Source organism: Enhydra lutris, unplaced genomic scaffold (genome assembly GCF_002288905.1).
Source record: "Enhydra lutris kenyoni isolate GAN:26980312 unplaced genomic scaffold, ASM228890v2 scaffoldscaffold35, whole genome shotgun sequence".
Lineage (NCBI taxonomy): Eukaryota > Metazoa > Chordata > Mammalia > Carnivora > Mustelidae > Enhydra > Enhydra lutris.
Genome location: NW_019154119.1, coordinates 10344354 through 10364637, shown reverse-complemented (window position 1 = coordinate 10364637; position 20284 = coordinate 10344354).

The window sequence follows — 20284 nt, the reverse complement described above, 5'->3', positions numbered from 1 at the left end:
AAAAATTTAAAAAAAGAAAAAATGAAATGAAGGCAGCAATATTTTTGCTTGATCCTGGGACTAAGAAGTAATATTTGACATGTGTACAGATGTTGAATTCAACTATCTTTCCTGGCATTGAGAGAAGAGATTTAAACTGAGTTCAAATGCTGACTCATCACTTACTAGCTTCTGATATGGAGAAGGTCACTTGGCATATCTGACCACATGTCTATTATAACCAACCAAGCAAACAAATGAACATATCCACCTATGTCTGTGTCCCCACCCAGTTCCAGGACTCTCATCAAAGTCACTTATGATAATGAGTAGTACCAACTACCATAAAAACCTTCTAAGTTGCCTCCTTTCTACCACTTTTCACTACATCAGCCCATTATCCCCAGAACAAAATAATCATTTTAAGATCTACTAGCTGCCATTCCTTTTTCACATTATAACACATCAGTAGCTTCCCATTATTGAGACTAAAATCCAGAGCTGGGAAAGGCCCACCAGACTTTCTCACTTCTTAAGCATCAGTGCTCTTGCTCAACTGGGTTGTAGGAGCACTGACTTTCTCCTAATCCCCCAGGAACAAACCCTTTCTTCCCACAGGTGCTTTGATCAAGTACCCTTTCTACTTGGAATGCCATGGGTATTTAAATGGATGTCTCCTTCTCCACCATCAAGGTTTCACAGTAGATATACTTCCCCTACAGAGAACTTCTCTTGTCACCCAATGTAAAACAGGGGCCAGTCAATATGTTGGTTTTTATATCCTCTCATTAGAATGTAAAGTCTAAGAGGATAGAGATTTCATTGATTTTGTGGACTGTGGTACCCACAAAGACTTAGAATGACACATCATATGTAAAAGTCACATTTCAATGAATAGTAGTTGGATTATTTCATCAATCCATCAGCGTGATAGCACCATGTTTACTTTCCTCATAGTCTCCAGCATAGGACATATTAATATCAACCCTGAGTTTGTTTAGTTCTTGATTGTCTCTCTTTACAAAAAGGTAGGGGGCTTGCCGGTTTTCATCACTGTTTTCAATACCTAGAGCAGGACTTGGAATTCTAGATGCCAGCCTCATAGACTACTCTATGTCTCATTGTACTGTGCACAGAGCAGGCTCTCAAACATTAGGAAATCTATCATGATGCAAATTTCTTCATTTTCCACTCTAAACATTATAATATTCACTAGATAGTTTCTCTCTACTCTGAGGCCACAGAGAAACAGACTTTACCCTCTGTCTCAGCCCCCACCACAAAGTATTTACATGTCTATATTTGAGTATTCCTTTAATTCCCACATTGAGACTCTGAGCTGAGTTACAAACATCTACCTGACACACGCGTGCAGTTTTGAACACGGCTGTCAGCACCATGATCATTATGTTTGTGCTCATTTGCCTTGCTTTCTTCTTTGTTTGAAGGAACTATCTGGTTCTCCAGTTTTATTAGTTTTGAGTTTTAAAAGGATATTGCATTTAGATATAGAAGATACTCTATTTTAAATAAATGACAGGGTTTTTTTTTTTGTTTTTCCCCAATTCACTAAAATTTTGTTTATTATGTAGCATATTTGTTCATAAAGATAGATAGGTAGATAGGTAGATAGATAAATAGATGAGCTAAAATGGCAAATATTTGTCTAGAGCTGTCTTTGGCTTCTATATTTTTATTTTCTTAGTCTGGGTTGTTCTCCATCTTATTCTATGTCTGGCTCGGATATAGACATTCTGTGCATTATTTCATGGGAATTTTACATTTTCAAAAGTGTCTTGTGATCATCCACAAAGTCTTCAATATCTGTTACACTTCCTCATGGTTTTAGAAGCCTATCCTTTTTATCTACAGGTATTGATGGAGTCAAACTTCTGCTTTTTTTCCTCCGTGGATGTAAATTTTACATAAAACTCTCAGTTAAAAATATGCTCATTTGATTAAGGTATAATGTTAGTACATTGAAATCTACAGTTTCTAGCATACAGTTATGCAAATATAAATGCAAACAGTTGTATGACCGCCATGACTGGAACATAGCATAGCCCGAACCCCTCAAGGACCTCCTCTTCCCAATGTCCTCCACCAGTCCCCAGGTCTGAGCAACCTCTGGTCTGTTTTCTGTATCTGGAGTTTGGCCTTTTCCAGAATGTCAAATAAATGGAGGAAGATAATATGCAGACTCTTGAATCTGGTTTCCTTTACTTAGCAAAAACTTTTAAAATTTATTCATATTGTTGTATGTATCAACTCATTTCCTTCTAATTTTCTGAGTAGCATTCCATTATATATGCATTTATTACATTGTATTTATTCATTACCAATTGTGGTAGGCAGATTAATGTCTCCCTAAAAATATCCATGCCCCTAATCCTTAAAAACTAAGTATGTTACCTTATATGGTAAAAAGAGACTTGGCTAATGCAGTGAAGTTACAGGTCTTGCAATGGGAAGGTAATCCTGGGACAAATATAATTATGCGGATCAGAGAGATGGCAGTGTCAGTAGGATTTGCTGCCCTGTTCCTGGTTTTGGAATGTGGGGTCCATCTGCAAGAGCCAGAGAGGAGCCTCTTGAAGCTACAGTGGAATGCAGCTGACCGCCAGCAAGAGAACTAGACCTCAGTCTTCTACCACATGGAGCTGGGCTCTTCCAAGACCCGAATCACTAAGAAAATACATTTTCCCCAAATCTCCAGAAATGAATACAGGCCTGCCAACACTTTGATCTTAGCCTGGAGAGTCAGCTAAGTAGACTTCTGTCCACCAGAAATGTAAAATGATCAATCTGTGTTATTTTAAGCCACCAAAATTGTGGCAATTTCTTGTAGCACCAAAAGAAAGCTAATAGACCAGCTAAAGGACATTTGGTTTGTTTCTAGTTTTGGGTAATATTGAGAAAAGCCACTATTAATCACGGAGTACAGGTTTTTATGTAAACTTCAGCTTTCATTTCCCTTGAGTGGAATTTCTGGGTTCTATGATAAGTGCATAATTATTAGAAATTGCAAAACTGCTCTCCAAAGGGACTACATCATTTTTCATTTTCAGAGTCAATGTATGAGAGTCCTCACCATTGCTTGGTGTTTATAGGAAATTTTTTATTTTTCATTTGTCTGATAAATATTTGGTGGTATATCACTCATTGGTGGTTTTATTTTGCATCCCTAATGATTAATGATGTTGACTTAGAAAGTATTTGTTCAAATCTTTGCCAAACCTTAATTAAGTCATTTTATTATTGGTTTTGTGTATTTTTCATATCTTGCGGTATATTCATTTCCTAGTGCTATGTATATTACCACTAACTTGGTGACAATACCCATTTATTATCACTTAGTTTCTGTGTGTCAAAAGTCTGTGTTCTCTGCCTATAGGCTTATAGTCATACATGCTAATTTAAGGTGTCCGCTGCTGCATTCTAATCTGGTTTGATCTGGAGCTCTGGATCTTCATCCAAACTCATTCAGGTTGTTGGCCGAATTCAGTTTCCAGCTGCTGTAAGTGGGATGGGGATCCTGATTCTTTGCTGGGTCTTGGCTGGGGCTGCTCTCAGCTCGTAAAGGCCACTCTGAAGTCCTAGCCAAGTAGCATCTTAACAATCTGGCTACTTACTTAGAAGCTCTCTCCATTCTCTGCGATGGGTTCCTAGTGCCAAAGCGACTGTCTGATCACACTTCCTTAATGTGTTATCTAAACAAGGGGCTATCTCATCATATTAAAAGGCTATGCCCATAGTCAAAGGGAAGGATTATATAGTGCTTATGCATCAAGGGGCAAAAACCCTGGAGAACATCTTAGAATTCTGCCTACTATATCTGGATATAAGTCCTTTGGCAGATACAAGATTTATAAATGTTTTCTCTTGTTCTTTCACTTTTCATTCTTTTTTTGAAAATATTTTGAAGAATAGAAGTGTTTAATGATGAAGAAGCCAAATTTTTCATTTTTACCCTTTCATGTATCATGTTCTTGGCATTGTATCTAAGAAAGCTCTGCCTAACCCAAGGCACAATGTTTTTCTCCTATTTTCTGCTTGAAGCTTTATACTTTTCCATTTGAATATATGATCAATCTTGAATTAACTTTTGCATTTGGTACATGGGTATGGGTAAATGTTTTGTGTTTTTTCCTCTTCTTTGCATATCAATATATAATTACCTAGTAATTACTTAGTACCATTTGTTGAAAATTCCACCCATTCTCTGTTTCTGGACTCTGTATTTGCCACTGTTTTGAATTATTGCAGCTTTATATCAAGTTTCAGAATCAGACAGAGTGAAACTTCTAAATTTGTTCCCCTTCAAAACACTGTAACTCTTTACATTTTGTATTATATTTATAATTATAAGTTACCAGATAACTATAGAATCAGGTTGTCAGTTTCAACAACAAACAAAATCTTGCTGGGATTTTGATTGTGTTGAACCTACAGATAAGTTTGAGGAAAACTGATATATTTGAACAGTAATGAGCCTTCCCATAAATAAACATGATATAGCTAGCTCACCATCTGTTTAGGTATTCTTTTCTTTTTTCTAAGGTTTTGTAGTTATCAACATATAGCCCCTACACATATTTTGTTAGGTATGTACCCTAGTATTTCATGTTTATTGGTGCTACTATAAATGATATTTTTAAAATTCAATTTCTCATTGCTTATTAATATTATATAGAATGATCGATAGATTGACGTTCTGTCCTGAAACTTTCCATTTATTAGTTCTAGTAGATTTTTGAGAATTCTTTGGGATTTTTCAGTATAGACAATTATGTCTGTGGATTTTTTTATCAATCTATTTAATCTCTACTATTGGTTTCATTTCATACATTTTTTAAATGTTTTAGTTGTTACCCTTGAGTTTACAATATATCATCAATAAATTATAGTAACTTCAAATAATATCATATCATTCTACATAATTATAAGAACCTTACAATCCAGTGATTCCATCTTGCCTTTTGTGCTGTTTTTATCCTATATTTTGCTTCTGAATATTCTACAAACCCAAAATACATTGCTTTTATTTTTATTTTGCAGATAATTACTGTTCAAAGCAAGTACAAATAAGAAAAAAGTTATATTTACTTTCATATTAATTATTTCTGGAGAACTTTGTAACTTCTTTGTAGATCCAGGTTCCTGTGTATTGTAATATTCATCTGTCTAAATAATTTCTTTTAATATGTCTTTTAGTGTAGTTCTATTGATCAAGAATTATCTCTTTTTAGGTCTTATCTGTAAAGATATTTTCACTGGATGTGGAAATCTGTGTTAGCCTTCTGATTCTCAGTACTTTGAAGATACTCCTTTCTTATCTTCTAGCTTAGTTTTATTAAAGATTTTAATCATTTATTTGAGAGAGAGTGTGTGAGAGAAAGGAAGCATGAGGGGGTAGGGTCGGAGGGTGATAGTCTCCTTGCTGAGCAGGGGGCCTGATGCTGGACTCCATCCTGAAATTCCAGGATCATGACCTGAGCTGAAGGCAGACACTTAACCAACTGAGCCACCCAGACACCCTAGCTTGCATAGTTTCTAATGAAGAGTCTGTCTTATTTCTAACATTGATCTTCTGTGTTTGTTTTGGGTGGACTTTTTGGGAGGAGTGGTTTGGTTTTTGGATTTTTTTGTTTTGTTTTGTTGTTGTTGTACCTCTTTTCTTTGATTTTTAGCAGTTTGAATATGATGTATGTGAATGTGTGTGCATCGCTTCTCGGCCTTTTGGCTAAGATCAAGTGAATGTGTGTGCATGTGTTTTTATCCCACTTGGTATTCTCTGAGTTTTCTAGATCTGTGGTTTATGTTTTATGTTATTTTTGGAAAGTTATCAATCATTATGTCTTTAAATAATTCATATGTTTCATTACCTCTCCTTTTGCATTCTAGGATTCAAATTACACATATGATACTTAGACATTTGGATGCTATCCTACAGTGCTTAAATGCTTTGTCTTGTTTTTATTTTTCTATTATCTTTTATCATTATATTTCAGTAGATTTATATTGACCAGTTCATTGATTTTTACATTCCTTAGGATTGTTGCATCTTCTAGTGAATTAGTCAAAAGAATGCTTCATTTCTGTTACTGTATTTTAATTCTAGCCTCCTTTATAGTTTTCATCTCTCTGCTGAAATTCCCCCATGTATCCATGCAAGTTTTCCACAAAAGTTTTTTTTTAAAGATTTTATTTATTCACTTGAAAGACAGAGAGACAGAGAGAGCACAAGCAGGGGGAGGGACAGAGGAAGAGGGAGAAGCAGACTCCCCCGGAGCAGGGAGCCCATGTGGGACTTGATCCAGGACCTGGTGATCACGACTTGAGCTGAAGGCAGATGCTTAACCATCTGAACCACTCAGATACCCCTCTACAAGATTTTTGTTAACATATTAATTATAGTAATTTTTTAATTCCCTGTTTCATAGCTCTAATATCTGGTTCTTATCAGAGTCTGGTACTGTTGACTATTTTGCCTCTTAATAGTGTGTTGGTTTGTGTTTCTTTCTTCCCTGACTTTTTTTGTGTGTGATGGACACTTTTTGTTGGAAAGCCAGATATAATGTTTAGGACAATATACATTGAGGTAAACAGCATTTATGCCTCACATATGAATACCACTTATTCTGTTTGGCCATTAGTTATAAGTGTTTGAGTCTTTAGACCTGCACTGCAAGGTATGCTTTCTATGATCCCTGTCCTGTGATTAGTATTTTCTATGATTTCTTGGTGAAAATCCAGGAAGAAGAACCTATGAAAGGTTGAAAACTCCCTTTGTGTCCAGAACCCAGGAGTCTTACATTATCCTACACTGAGACTAACAATTCATTAAACATGTTAGCTGAATTTTTCTTTTCCACTTAAATGGAGGACCAGTCTTCCTTCCCTGTTTTGTAAAGGTTAGTCATTTCCTGTTCCATCTCCCCCTTGAAGATACCTGCCTTTCCTTAGGTTTAAGGCTAGATGCTTACTTTGCAACCTCATCTCTTTGAATTTGATAAAATTATGATTTTTAATATGACCTGGGTTTTCCTTATTGTGGTGGGAAAAATAATCTTTCCAACATTCTGTATCCTAAGGGAAAGCTAGAAGACCACTATTTCTTAAGACAAGAAAAATTGTGTGCTTTTATACTACATACTAATCAAACCAATCTAGAAATCAGTGGTAACTTTAGTTATAATAAATGAATTCATCTTCAATGTTTCTAGAAATTATAGTATGACCAAGGCAACTAAAGAATTATAAATAAGAGTCAAAATCCATTCCTGTTTTTAAAAAGCTTATGATCTATTGGGAGAGAATAGAATGATAAGGAGAAAAGTATAAAAAATGCACTGTCAAATTCTTTCTGCTATTCCCTTCTATTACCTTTAAACAAGAATGATAAAATGAGTTTTCTGCTATCCAAGATTGAAGTATGGGACCTAATGCCATGAGAACTCAGACAGCCATCTCCAAGAGGCATTAAAGAGTTTGTGGGGAGCCTGGAGGCACCTAACTATCAGTGTCTTGTCTTAGTATATCACTATAACAACTGACTATACAAAACTGTAGAGAGTAGATTAAAAGAATGTAGAATTAAATCTGGCTCAAAAACAATGCTGAAAATGATAGTATGATCCTTGTTTGTCTTCTTTGATGGCATTTGAATATATTTTCAGCAATTAATTACTACTTTTCTTTGATCCTGCCAAGGCGGGAAAAAGATTAAAAAGGAGGTACAAGTAGAGAGGAACAAGGAAAGTGTGAGATCATAAGAACCCAAGGGATAGTTCATATTCAAATATATATGGAAATAGAGTTTTAAAATCCCCTGCAAAACCAATCTTAATCTTCGGTTATATAATATGGTATAAGAACAAACTTGGCTTTTGAAGCAGAGAGAAGAGAACAGAATCAACCAGATGTTCAGACAAATTGCTGAGGCCCCACAGCAGTTTTACTTAATGCCACCCTATCATCCGCTTTAGACAATTTAAGATCAAGAGCACAGTCAGATTGACAAATACATTTGCTCAAGACCTTCTCCATTATAATTCCATTAATATCTCTGGGCCCAGAGCCAGAGGAAAACATCTGGTAGGGATTATATTTTTGCAGAGATAAACTTGCAGATGCTCAAAATTATTTTTAAAGAAAATTTATCTATAAAATATTGTGATAAGATTAAAAAATGGCAAAATGAGATTAGGAATTATATATTATAGAAGCATTTGGAATTTTTTTTTACTTTAATATAATAAAATCAATATGTTCACACATTAAAAATCAATCCAAAAAGAGGATGAGAGGACATTTAAAATATTTCACCCCAATTCTTTACACTCCCACTCCCCATTTAATTTCCCTTACAACTGTCTTTATTTTGATAAAGTTGATAGCTCTCACAATTCCAAAGAGGATACTCACAGCTCTATTTCTTAAGCTAGAAGTATTGTTTAAATAGTGGCTCTCTATGTAAAACAGGAAAACATTAGTTTACTTAATATTATTCCTCCTCTATCTACTCTTCTTATTGTGTTACTAGTCTAAATATTCTAGTTATTACTTCACAGTTAAAAATAAAATCCTTGGAGCACCTGGGTGGCTCAGTGAGTTAAAGCCTCTGCCTTCAGCTCTGGTCATGATCCCCTCTCTGCTCAGTGGGGAGCCTGCTTCCTCCTCTCTGTCTACTTGTGATCTCTTTCAAATAAGTAAATAAAATCTTTTAAAAAATAAGAATAAAAAATAAAACCCTTGGGGGACACCTGGGTGGTGCAGTAGGTTAAGTGTCTGACTCTTGGTTGCAGCTCAGATCATGATCTCAGGGTCCTGGGATCCAGCCCTGAGTTGGGTTTCACACAGTGGGAGTATGCTTGAAGATTTTTTCTCTCTCTCCTTCTCCCTCTACCCCTCTGCATGTGTGCTCTCTCTCTTTCAAATAAATAAATTTTTAGGAAAAAATAAAATAAATAAAATTCTTAAATAAAATAAATAAAATTCTTAAATTCTTAAACTCCCATTTCTTCATCCATTTTATCATTAGCTATTAGATTGCATCTAATACCTTACCACTGTCTAGAACAAGGAAGGGAAAGTCCTTTACTTCTTCTCCCACACTAGTTCCACTTACTAGCTATTGTCAGCCCTAAAATTATTTCCACATTCATGCATTTATAACATTTGAATCCTGCTTCATAACTATTGTTAAGATATCCAAATATTATCTATAGGAGAATAATAAAACTGAAAACTGAGTAAGATAATTTAAAGTATTATAATTTTTCAATATCATAGACTGCATATTCAGTAGTGATTGATTCCTAGAGAAGGATATACAAGATTGTTTTAAACCCTTGCCACTCACAGATTTCAGGCTTCAGGGTCAAAGAGTCTATTTTTCTTTACTAGAGCAATTGCCAAAATACACGACACAGTTCTGTTTTCTTCATAATTGGATGACTTTTTTTATGTACTTACTATTTAAATAAACCCTCCTTTATATTTTTATTGTGATTTAATTGTGATTATTCAAATTCTCCATTGATCTGGTTTTTTGAGCCTAAGATTCCATTGCCCAAGAGGGAAGAAAAAGAACTCAGAAAGGAGTTAGTATTTCTTTCTTTCTTTTTTCTTTTTACCTTAAACGTAGGCTTTTAACTTAATTCAGAAAAAACAGCTGGTCATGAGAATTTTATACCCCACATCCTTATCTTGTAAGAGTAGAAAAAATGTTAATGAATTTGAAGAAATGGCAGCTCCAAAATAGGACCCTTTGACTAAACATGGAGTCACAAAGGTATAGAAGTTCTTACACAACAGCCTGGAAGCCTGAGACAGGTCAAAAGAACCAACAGACTGGACTCTGAAAAACAATCTGAGGGTTTTGAAGGGGTGGGGAGGTGGCACACTGGGTGAGCCTGGTGGTGGGTATTATGGAGGGCACTTACTGCATGGAGCACTGAAGTGTGGTGCCTAAACAGTGAAATCTGGAACACTGAAAAGAAATTAAAAACAAAAACAAAAACAAACAAACGAACAAACAAACAAAAAAACACAACAGACTGAAAGATTCATAGCAAGAAGACAGTAACAGAAAGAAAGTGTTGATCACCTAAGAAGAAGCCGCAACAGAGAACAGACAGCAGCAGCCTGTTCTAGCACATCCCGGAAACCAGTTCTCACAAATTGCATCAGCAATGACAGGAGCCAACACCCAAAAACCAAATAGGATGACCTATCCCAATGAAAGGCCATTAAGAATGCATTGGATATCAAGTGGGTCTGAGTAATTAATAAAAGGTAGGAAAAAATTAAGTGAACACAGAAGATATAAAAAGTAGAGCCTGACTTGACCCAATGTATTTATCGCACAGTGTACAAAATAACCATAAAATATATTTCTTTTTTAAGTGCATATACTAAGTCCATACGGGAAACCATAAATTACAAATATATTTCAAAAATTAAAATCTTAAAAGCAGGGCACCTGAGTGGTTCAGTCAGTTAAGTGTCTGACTCTTGACTTCAGCTCAGGTCATGATCTCAGGGTTATGAGATAGAGCCCCATGTCAGTCTCCATGCTGGTGGTGAAGCCTAATTAAGATTCTTTCTCTCCTGCGCAACCCCCCACCCTGCCACCTCCACCATTTTTGCTCTCTCTCTCTCTTAAAACAACAACAACAAAAAAAAAAAACCTTATAAAGCACATTTTGTGACTATAACAGTATTAAATGAGAAGCCAGTATAAATAAGACATACAAAAAAGTCCACATATTTAGAAATTGAACATACATCTAAGGAACCATGATGAAAATAGTAATTTAAACAGGAAAACATAAAAACAAACATAGCAAAGTTTATAACATGCAGCTAATAAAGTTCAGAGGGAAATTTATAATTTAAATGTTTGTATTAGAAAAGAGAAAGGACTTGTAAATAAAATATTTAATTTTTCATTTTAAGAAGCTAGAGAAAGAACAATTTAAGTCTAAAGGAGGAAGGGAGGAATTAAAAGAAGTGGTAATTAATGAACTAGAAAACAAAGAATAACAAGATATAAAATATTTAGGTAAATGTCAACAAGACAGATCAGGATTAATAAAAGTGAAAAAAAATACAAGTTATCAATGACAGGAAAGAAAGAGGGATAAAAATAGAATTGTAGCTATAATTACAAAAAGACCTTAAAAAGATAGTAAGAGACTATTATGAATACGTTTATGCTAATAAATTTTATACCTTAAAATAATCTAATTAGTAAACGACTTTAAAGAAGCAATAGAAAATATAAGTAGCACTAGATTTATTAAAAAGTTTAAATTTGTAGTAACTTTCTCATAAAGAAAAATCCAGGCCCTGATGTTATCCTAATTAAACTCTAGCAAATACTTAAGGAAAACATAATACTAAATATGTAAGAAACTATCTCAAAAAATATACAGAGGGGCGCCTGGGTGGCTCAGTGGGTTAAAGCCTCTGCCTTCAGCTCGGGTCGTGATCTCAGGGTCCTGGGATGGAGCCCCGCATCGGGCTCTCTGCTCAGCAGGGAGCCTGCTTCCCTTCCTCTCTCTCTGCCTGCCTCTCTGCCTACTTGTGATCTTTGTCTGTCAAATAAATAAAATCTAAAAATATATATATATATATATACAGAAATCTTTCATTCTCATAAATAAATTTAGCAATGTCAAAGGATAAAAGACAAAAAAGTTAAAATTAACTGCATTTCCATATTCAAGCATCAATTTGAAAATGAATTTTAGAACAATTTAAACATCAGAGAGACATGCAAAACCTCCAATGAAAAAGAAAGGGAGACCTAGAGACTAAGGAGAAATTAACCAGTTGAAGAAATGAGCAGTGGTTCTTGAGATATGGGACTGCAGAGATGATGAAGTGGAGAAGAGAGGTTCCAGGCAGAAAGAACGAACACCTGTAGGAAGGCTCTGGGGAGAGAGAAAACTGGAGCATATTGTGGAAACCAGGTGACCTTTAGGATGACTGCACACATAGCCCAAGAATGAAGTGGGGGGGTTGGAGAAGAGAGGTGAGGAGTAAGCTGGATTTCATCTTTTCATTTATATTTAGACATGAGATTTTATTCTGAGGGCCGTGAGAAGAGAGTAAAGTGTTTTGTTTGCTTGCTTTTATCAGGGGAGGACAGGATGCACTCGGCATTCCCTAGCTGTCTGTCGTGTCTGTGACCAATTGTATGGATCAATGGGGCTGTAGATGACTCAAGGAGCAGTGAAGAAACCTGCAAGGAAACTGATATGCACATGCTGAATGAAGCCCCAGCAGGTAGACTGGGAAGAAATGGGCGGTACGGGTTTGAGAGCGATTGGATCAAACTTGACTCTAAATGTAGAGCCTGAGCAAGGAGAGAAAGTTAGGGATATTCTCCATGATTCTGTGTATTTCAAGTTGGAGAAGCTGCCCCACCTTATCTTATGATGCAAAATACTCAAAAAATTCTAGCAGTCAAAAGTGTCCATGAGTTTGAGCAAGAAGGAAGTCTCTGGTGGATTTAAGAGTTCCAGTGTCATTAATGGGGCAGAAAATGAATTCCAGTTGTTTCAAGAGTCAATAGGAAGAGAACAGGTCACTAATTTTGAAGAATTTTTTTTTTTATAAACTTAACTATGAAGAGGGGGAAAAGGCTGCAGTTGAGAGAAATAAGAATAGATATTTTTTTAAAGCTGAGATACGAGTGCATTTCAATATATTGTAATGTATAGAATTGTTGGATCCCTATATTGTACATATGAAACTAATATAATGCTTTATGTGAACTATCCTGGAATTAAAATAAATAATGTAATAGAAAAAAAAAGGAAGGAAGCAACTAAAATTACGAAGAGGAAGGGAATAATCCACATGGTAATTTTTGAAGGAAGGTGGGCAGGGGGTGGAAAAGAGAAAGACAACAGGGAGATGAAACCCACATCAAGGTGAAGATGTTAGCTTAACCCTGAAGAAAGGACATCTATGTATTTGGCCCAGTACTTTTCAGGGACATAAGCTAATGTACAAAGAAGTTGGACCATTGTTTCATTTTAGTGATTTTTCAGGTGAGTGTGCCAGAGGATAAGGATGAAAGCCAAGGTTATTGGCAAAGTAATTGATGTAAAAGGCCCTGGTGCATAAGCTGGATACAGAAAAAAAAAATGGGAAAGCTTAGAGATAAAGAACATGTATGGGAGTTTGCAGACCATAGTTCTTGATAAGGTCTTGAATTCAGTTATTCTGTGAGAATCATTGATGAGGCACTAGGAAAGACAGGAGATTCTAGATAGAGAGTAGCAGGTTGAGACATAAAATCTCGGGAGTTGGATCATTGGTACCTGTGGGTACCAAGTTCTGGAAGGGCATAATTGCAGTAGGGTGAACATACAGTGCAATTGGAATCAATAAGGTCAAGGTTTGGAATGGCCATCAGAGTGGACATGGAAATGACTCATCATAGCTTGAGTGGGAATGAAGAGGAGTAGTCAAATATGGTAGGACAAATAGTGGTGAAGAAAGCAAAAGGAATGATGAACCGAGATTATCACAAGCAGACAGAAACCTGTACCAGGAGATGGATACCAGGAAGAATGCAGCAAATGTTGCAAGGACAAATGGTGAGGCCTTGAGCCCAGGGGAGAAGAGGAAGGGAGAGGACAGGATGAGGCAGCAGAGGTCCTGGATTCCCATTTTACTATAAGGAACTTATAAAGTTATATTTATTTCCTACCAGGTAGAGAGACAAATAAAAAGACGCTGACAAACATCTTTGTCTAACCTTTGCAGATATAAGTAGCAGGTTGTATGACAACAGGGAAATGAAATGGCACTGCCATTATACCTGAATTGAAAAAGTCATAGAAAACTGTAAATAGTTATTACCATTTCCAAAATTTGCTCTCAATCTCCAGAAACCTTCTAGAACCTGGAAACTTGATGACGAGATGACTTTAAAAAGAATAAAGATGTTTGTGGCAAGAAAAAAAAAAAAATAAAAGAACTGCTGGTGGAGAGAGACAGAGATGGTCCATAATTAATATGAACATCAATCTTTTTGAAATGTCAGGGAGGAAGCCTATTCTTGCTGAAATAATTTGATTCTGTCTTAAAATAGCACAAAAAGCAAGAGAAAGGGGGATTGGCAAGGAATAGGTTAGTAAAAAACAATAGCACCTGGTTTCTTTCCCTATTTCCTTGGGGTGCATGGTCCTGGGAATTGGGGGGGAGGGGTCTACTGGGAGAAGCAGCTACTGGTTTGAGCAGTAGAGATATCTGTAGAGAATGGGAAGTCCCTTGATTTATACTACAATTTATATTATAAACAAAGTCAAGTTCCAGAAGTATGTTAGCTTAAAGTGTAAGCTTTCCCCATAATACATTCTAGAAACACCCTCCAAAATGCTGACACTGTTCCATAACACTGCTATGGCTATAAAGCATTCCCTTTTATTAAGTGGAATGTACTTTTTTTTAAATACTTTTTTAAAGACTTTATTTGACAGAGAGAGAGAGATCACAAGTAGGCAGAGAGGCAGGCAGAGAGAGGGGGGGAAGCAGGCTCCCCGCTAAGCAGAGAGCCCAACGCGGGACTTGATCCCAGGACCCTGAGATCATGACCTGAACCGAAGGCAGAGGCTTAACCCACTGAGCCACCCAGGTGCCCTTGGAATGCACTTTCAATATATGGCTTCTTTTAGTCCTTACATCAGCCTCATGTGGGAGACATAACCCCCGTCTTGGAGAGGCAAAACAGAGACCCAGAAAAGTTAACAGTTAAATAATACATTTTAGATACAAGTCATTGTCCCTGTGACTGCCCTCCCAGTATTCTTCCCATCGTGTCACACTGCCTTCTGAACAAGTCTCTATGGTCACCAGCATTTTCTCAGAAAAGGTCTGGAAAAGACATGGCAAATTGTACCCTGCTGCTGCTCACAGCAGTGTTCCTTCCGGTTCAATATCTCTATGGCGATCAGGAATCAGACCCAAGACTCAAGGAGAGTACAGTGAATCCACGCTGTCCTTTCTGTCCACACCTGGGAGCTCATCTTTTCGGGGAAAGTCCCCCAAAGCAAAGCACAGATTTTTGTCTTTCCCTAAGGCTGGAAGGGGATCAGTCCCTCCAAGAAAAGGCCAACCGGTCCTGGTGATGATCCTAATTTATGCAATTTTTTCATCCAACATTCATTTCCTGAGCATGATCTATGGACTATATATGGACTATGACTGGCATTCACAACATATAAATCAATAAAACAGTGCACCTGCCCTCAGTGAGCTCACAGATCAATGAGGGCAAAGCCATGAGGGTAAGTGATGACAAGGTAGCATGGAAGGGGAAAGACAGCGCGATGCAGGCAAACTCCGAAGAAGTAGGCAGAGGGAGAGAGGCAAAGATAACCAGCTACACCACAGCATCCTCCGTGGATACCATAGACATACTCAGTCTTACACTCACTGCCTCCAGGAATGTTTGGTTTTATCATAAGTTTTAACATCTTACCCATATTGAAAAGAGTCAGAACCAGGGTCTTGAAGTTAATTCAGTTTTTCAGCCATAAGTCAATCCAGGACCAAAGGAAAACTAGATAAAATTTGAAAGACTTACTTTCCAAAAAGGCTAATTGACATTTTTTAATGATAAAAAAAAAAAAAAAGTGCTTCTGCTTTAAAAAAAATAAAAAAGTGGCTATAAGCCTAAAATATACTGGTTTATTCATTGCTGGTTTCCAGACATCAATGTTTTCTTTCCAGATTTCTGAAGATATTTTTATCTAGAGATATATTTTATCCATTAGTTGTGCTCATCCTGGGTAACAGAAATCCTGGCAAGTAGAAGAAAGTTCCTTTTATTCCTCTCTTGCCTCGTGAAAATGCAAAATCTGGTAGCAAGATATGGTTAGTATTGACTGAGGGTCATCAAAGTCTTTGTGACTCCCTGGTTTTTCCTTCCAGTCTGTGTTAAGAGCACTATTGCTGTTCCCTCTCTGGTGCTGTAATAATGGAGAGCTTAGCCGATGTGTGTCCTAGGCAGAAAGAAGGGGAGACTAGCCAAGGAAAAGGGACATGTGCCAACTAATTCTACTTTTCCTTCCTGGAAGCCCTGCCTAATAACTTCTGTTTACATCTCAAAGTAGAGGTCGCATGTGTTGCATTTCAAAGACAAACACCACAGCTCTATCATCATTCCACCTGCAAGGGGGGCTGGGAAGTTTATATACGCACACATACATACATACATCAAATATCATACCAATATACATTTGTACTGGGCCCATTATTGCTTCTTCCCTCGTAGGTTTCTGTTAATAAGAAAGATGGAAGAAAGACTATTGAGGTTGAAAATATTAATCTCTGCCATAATCTTTAACATTTATTTATAGAAAACAGTATGGCTTTGGCATTTTAGGAAAACTTTTATAAATCACTCGATATAAATAAATTCTAATGTGGCAGAAAGATAAACAAGTTAGTGGGCTTAGCTACACTTCCAGCACCATAGAAATATTTATAGCTCTCAAAACACAGACCTGCGCACAGGAAGTTAACGTATTGCTGATTCGTTTGATTGAGTCTATATACCTGAATTCATATTTTGTTCTAATCATTGCTTAATAATTTTAAATTAATACATTTAAGCACTGGTTCATAAACTATGTGTCTTTCTTAGGAGAGAGAGGTAAAGTGTCAAAAGGAAGATTCTTACATTTTTCTGCTTTGATATCTTGAGGTTTAGGGAAAGAGAAAATAGAGCATGAAGTAAAAATGCAATCTGATTTGAAGTTGGTATTCTTAGCCCAGTAATTCCAGCTAGCAAGGCAGTTAGCTGATTCAAAATAGTACCCTTCTTAAAGACAAAACTAGTATCTGTATATGTGTGTATGCACATGTATATGTATATGTGTATATATATATATGTATATGTATATATATATTTAACAGGTGCATACTTACACATTTGTATATTCAGAATTTCAAACACATATTTTTCTTCTGAAATGGGGCTCACATATTTTGGGTTGTTTTATTGGTTCACTTTGCTGTTGCCAAAGGACAAAACCACACCCCAAGCAAATCCTGTCTTCCATCAGGAGACTTATTAATGTTTCATGTAGCAAAAAACTTAAAAGACCTTCTCCTCTATGCAAAGAATATATTAGCTGACCAGCTTATTTTGCTCCCTGCCATCTCTTTAACAACTCAGCCACTCTAGCAGTTGAATTTACTAACTTTGGAATCATTACTATCCTGAACAAGTATTACTGGACAAATTAAAATATATCAGTAAATCAAGTAGCCCTATCAGCTGAATAACTAATTTATCATATAATAAAGCATATAGTTCATCTACTGTCAGTCAGGATATCTGCTGGACTCTAGGAATGCTGGTAGGACATCAGACATATGTGTCTCCAACATCAGAAACACAGGCAGTTACCAAACCCTACAATCAGTTCCATGAGAGAAGCATGTGATTTCTAGAAGGTTTTTTCGAAATATGAGCTGAATAGAGAAAGCTGAAGGGAAATATGTATAACCAAAGCCAATATCTTTATTTTACACTGGTAAATAAATACACAAATGCACTTTCACTTTTTTATAAGAATGCAATACATAAGCATCTATTCAAGTGGGTGACAGTAACTATTTTTCTTAAACTAGGCACCCGTTAGTATGCCTTAATAAATACTTATGTGAATTATATTCATACCCATTTTTTTAAAGATTTATCTATTTATTTGAGAGGGGGAAGGAGCACATGAGTGGGGAAGGGGCAGAGGGAGAGGGAATCTCAAGGAAACTTCTGCTGAGGGCAGAGCTGGAAGGATGTGGGGCTCGATCCTGAGACCCGGAGATCATGACATGAGCTGAACCAAGAGTTGGACACTCAAGAGACTGAGCCACCCAGGCACCACTGCACTCATACTCTTTTTAAAAGGCTCTGGATTCTTATTAGTTTCTGGAAAAAAAAATAATGCTATTTTGCAGAGATACCTTTAATAAACCAATGCATTCTACTGGCTTCAGAAAGCTAGGACACCTGGGTGGCTCAGTGGGTTAAGCCGCTGCCTTCGGCTCAGGTCATGATCCCAGCGTCCTGGGATCGAGTCCCACATCGGGCTCCTTGCTCAGCAGGGAGCCTGCTTCTCCCTCTGCCTCTGCCTGCCACTCTATCTGCTTGTGCTCACTCTCGTGCTCTCTCTTTCTGACAAATAAATAAATAAAAATCTTAAAAAAAAAATGTTTAGAAAGCTAGGAGCTAAACATTATTTTGAATTTGATAGAATAATACAAGTAAAAAATATTTTATTTTTCTGACCTCGGAAAGCTAACTAACATTACCCTTTATCAAGCTGATATTCAGTGTGCGTGTGTGTGTGTGTGTGTGTGTGAGAGAGAGAGAGAGAGAGAGAGAGAAAAGAGAGAGAAAAAAAATGAGGGAGAATATCTATGGTGAGGGTTGTGGGAAGGTGAAGGTTTTCATTTTCTGTTAATTTGTTTTTATAAATTATTTTTAAAAATTTGTAGAAATGAGATGCAACAGTTATTAGTTGTCTTTGAGCCTCTTATCTAGAAAGAACTGAAAGAAGGAGCTTCTTTGTGCTGGGACCGCACTCTAGAGATATTTTTCATGTCCTGGCAGGTGCTTCAGACTTTTCTCTTCTGGTATTTAGTTTCTATTTACAGGGACACTTTCTATTTAAAGTGGACACAACCAGAGGCTTTGGAGACAGAGAAGAGCAGGTTTGGGCTGGATGGTCTGAGTAGAATGGTCATCTGTGAAATGAGGCCTTAACATTTATTTTATTAGTATATTGCTACTTAATGTATGTGAACTGCCCAGCCAGTATGTAGTAAATGTCCCATGACTAGGAGCTATCATTACTATCTAGCTATTTAAAACACCTTTGCACTTATTCTCCTCGCATTAATTAAGGCTTTTAATTAATATCAGTTGAGGCATAGTCAAAGTAATTGCTTTCCAGTACGAGAGGGCAGAGACAATTGAAATGGGTCCAATTTCTACAGTGTTATTTACTAATGTATGCTCAAATGTCAAGTGATTTGTATTCTTATCCAGGATACTCATAACTCAGAAAATGATCAATTCAATAGGTAAGAACTGCCAAGATAGTAAATGGATGATTTTGGACTAAATAAGTTGGCCAAATATTATTAAAATGTTCCTTCAGTAAAGAATTGAAATATTTATGAAACTGTTTCCTGACAAGCTGTTTAAAGCATATTTTTGCTTTCTGCTACCTCTTTGCAGTAGAAAAAGAGAATATTCATGAATAAACCTAATGAGAATAAAGCATGACCTCAATAAGGAAAAGTACAAATTACAATTGGAAGTTATAGAAGAATGTGAATAAATGACCAAATGTATCCTATTCCTAAGAGAAAATTAAATATCATGAAGTTATCAAGTCTCCCTATTTAAAATATACCAAGTCCAACAAAATGCCAAGAGTATTTTTCTTACTAGTTAGTAGCTACATAAGTCACCTGAAATTATATATGTTGAAAGAATTTTAAAAACTCATCTTAAAATATATGAAAATACAGCATAAAATTTAAATGATTATATTATCAAATTAATCTGTAGATCTTGTAGAAGGATAAATATTCCATCAGTTGATCATTTCTTACTCTAAAATCTTCCATGGAATTAAGGCAATACCAAAAATCAGTGAGAAACAGAAAGATTTATCAAATTACTATAACTGAGTACCAATTGGGACTTAAATTCCTTTAGTTTCATGCAACACCATTTACCAGTATAAATTATTAATGATTTAAAAAGTAAAAATTTTAAAAGAAGGATATATCAAAAATACCACCAAAAAAGCCAAAAAAATGCCAAAGCAAAACAAAACAAAACAAAAAACCTCTAAAATGAAAGAAGAAAAAAAAAAAAAAGCAATTTAAAAACCTGACTTAAAAATTGAGCTCTGTGCTGACCACTACTTCTCATCTGCTGGATCGTGCCCTCTTATTCAGAATATTTCTCTGATACATGAGATGTGTCTTTTGTTCTTATTTATATTCCTCTGTACATCTCTTAATGGGTATTAGATGTTCTCAGGGTAAATTCACAAAAGGGAAAATAAGGAAATGATAACCTTTGTGGGTGGGATGCACGTCATTTGCTCATAACTACTTCCTAGAACTTAGCATCATCCTTGTACATAACTGGCATTCATTCAGGCTTGCTGAATAAATGAATAATTGGATGAAAATAAGAATACCATTGGCGAGTCACGGTAGCTTTGAAAGAATCAAGAAACAGAACAGCACA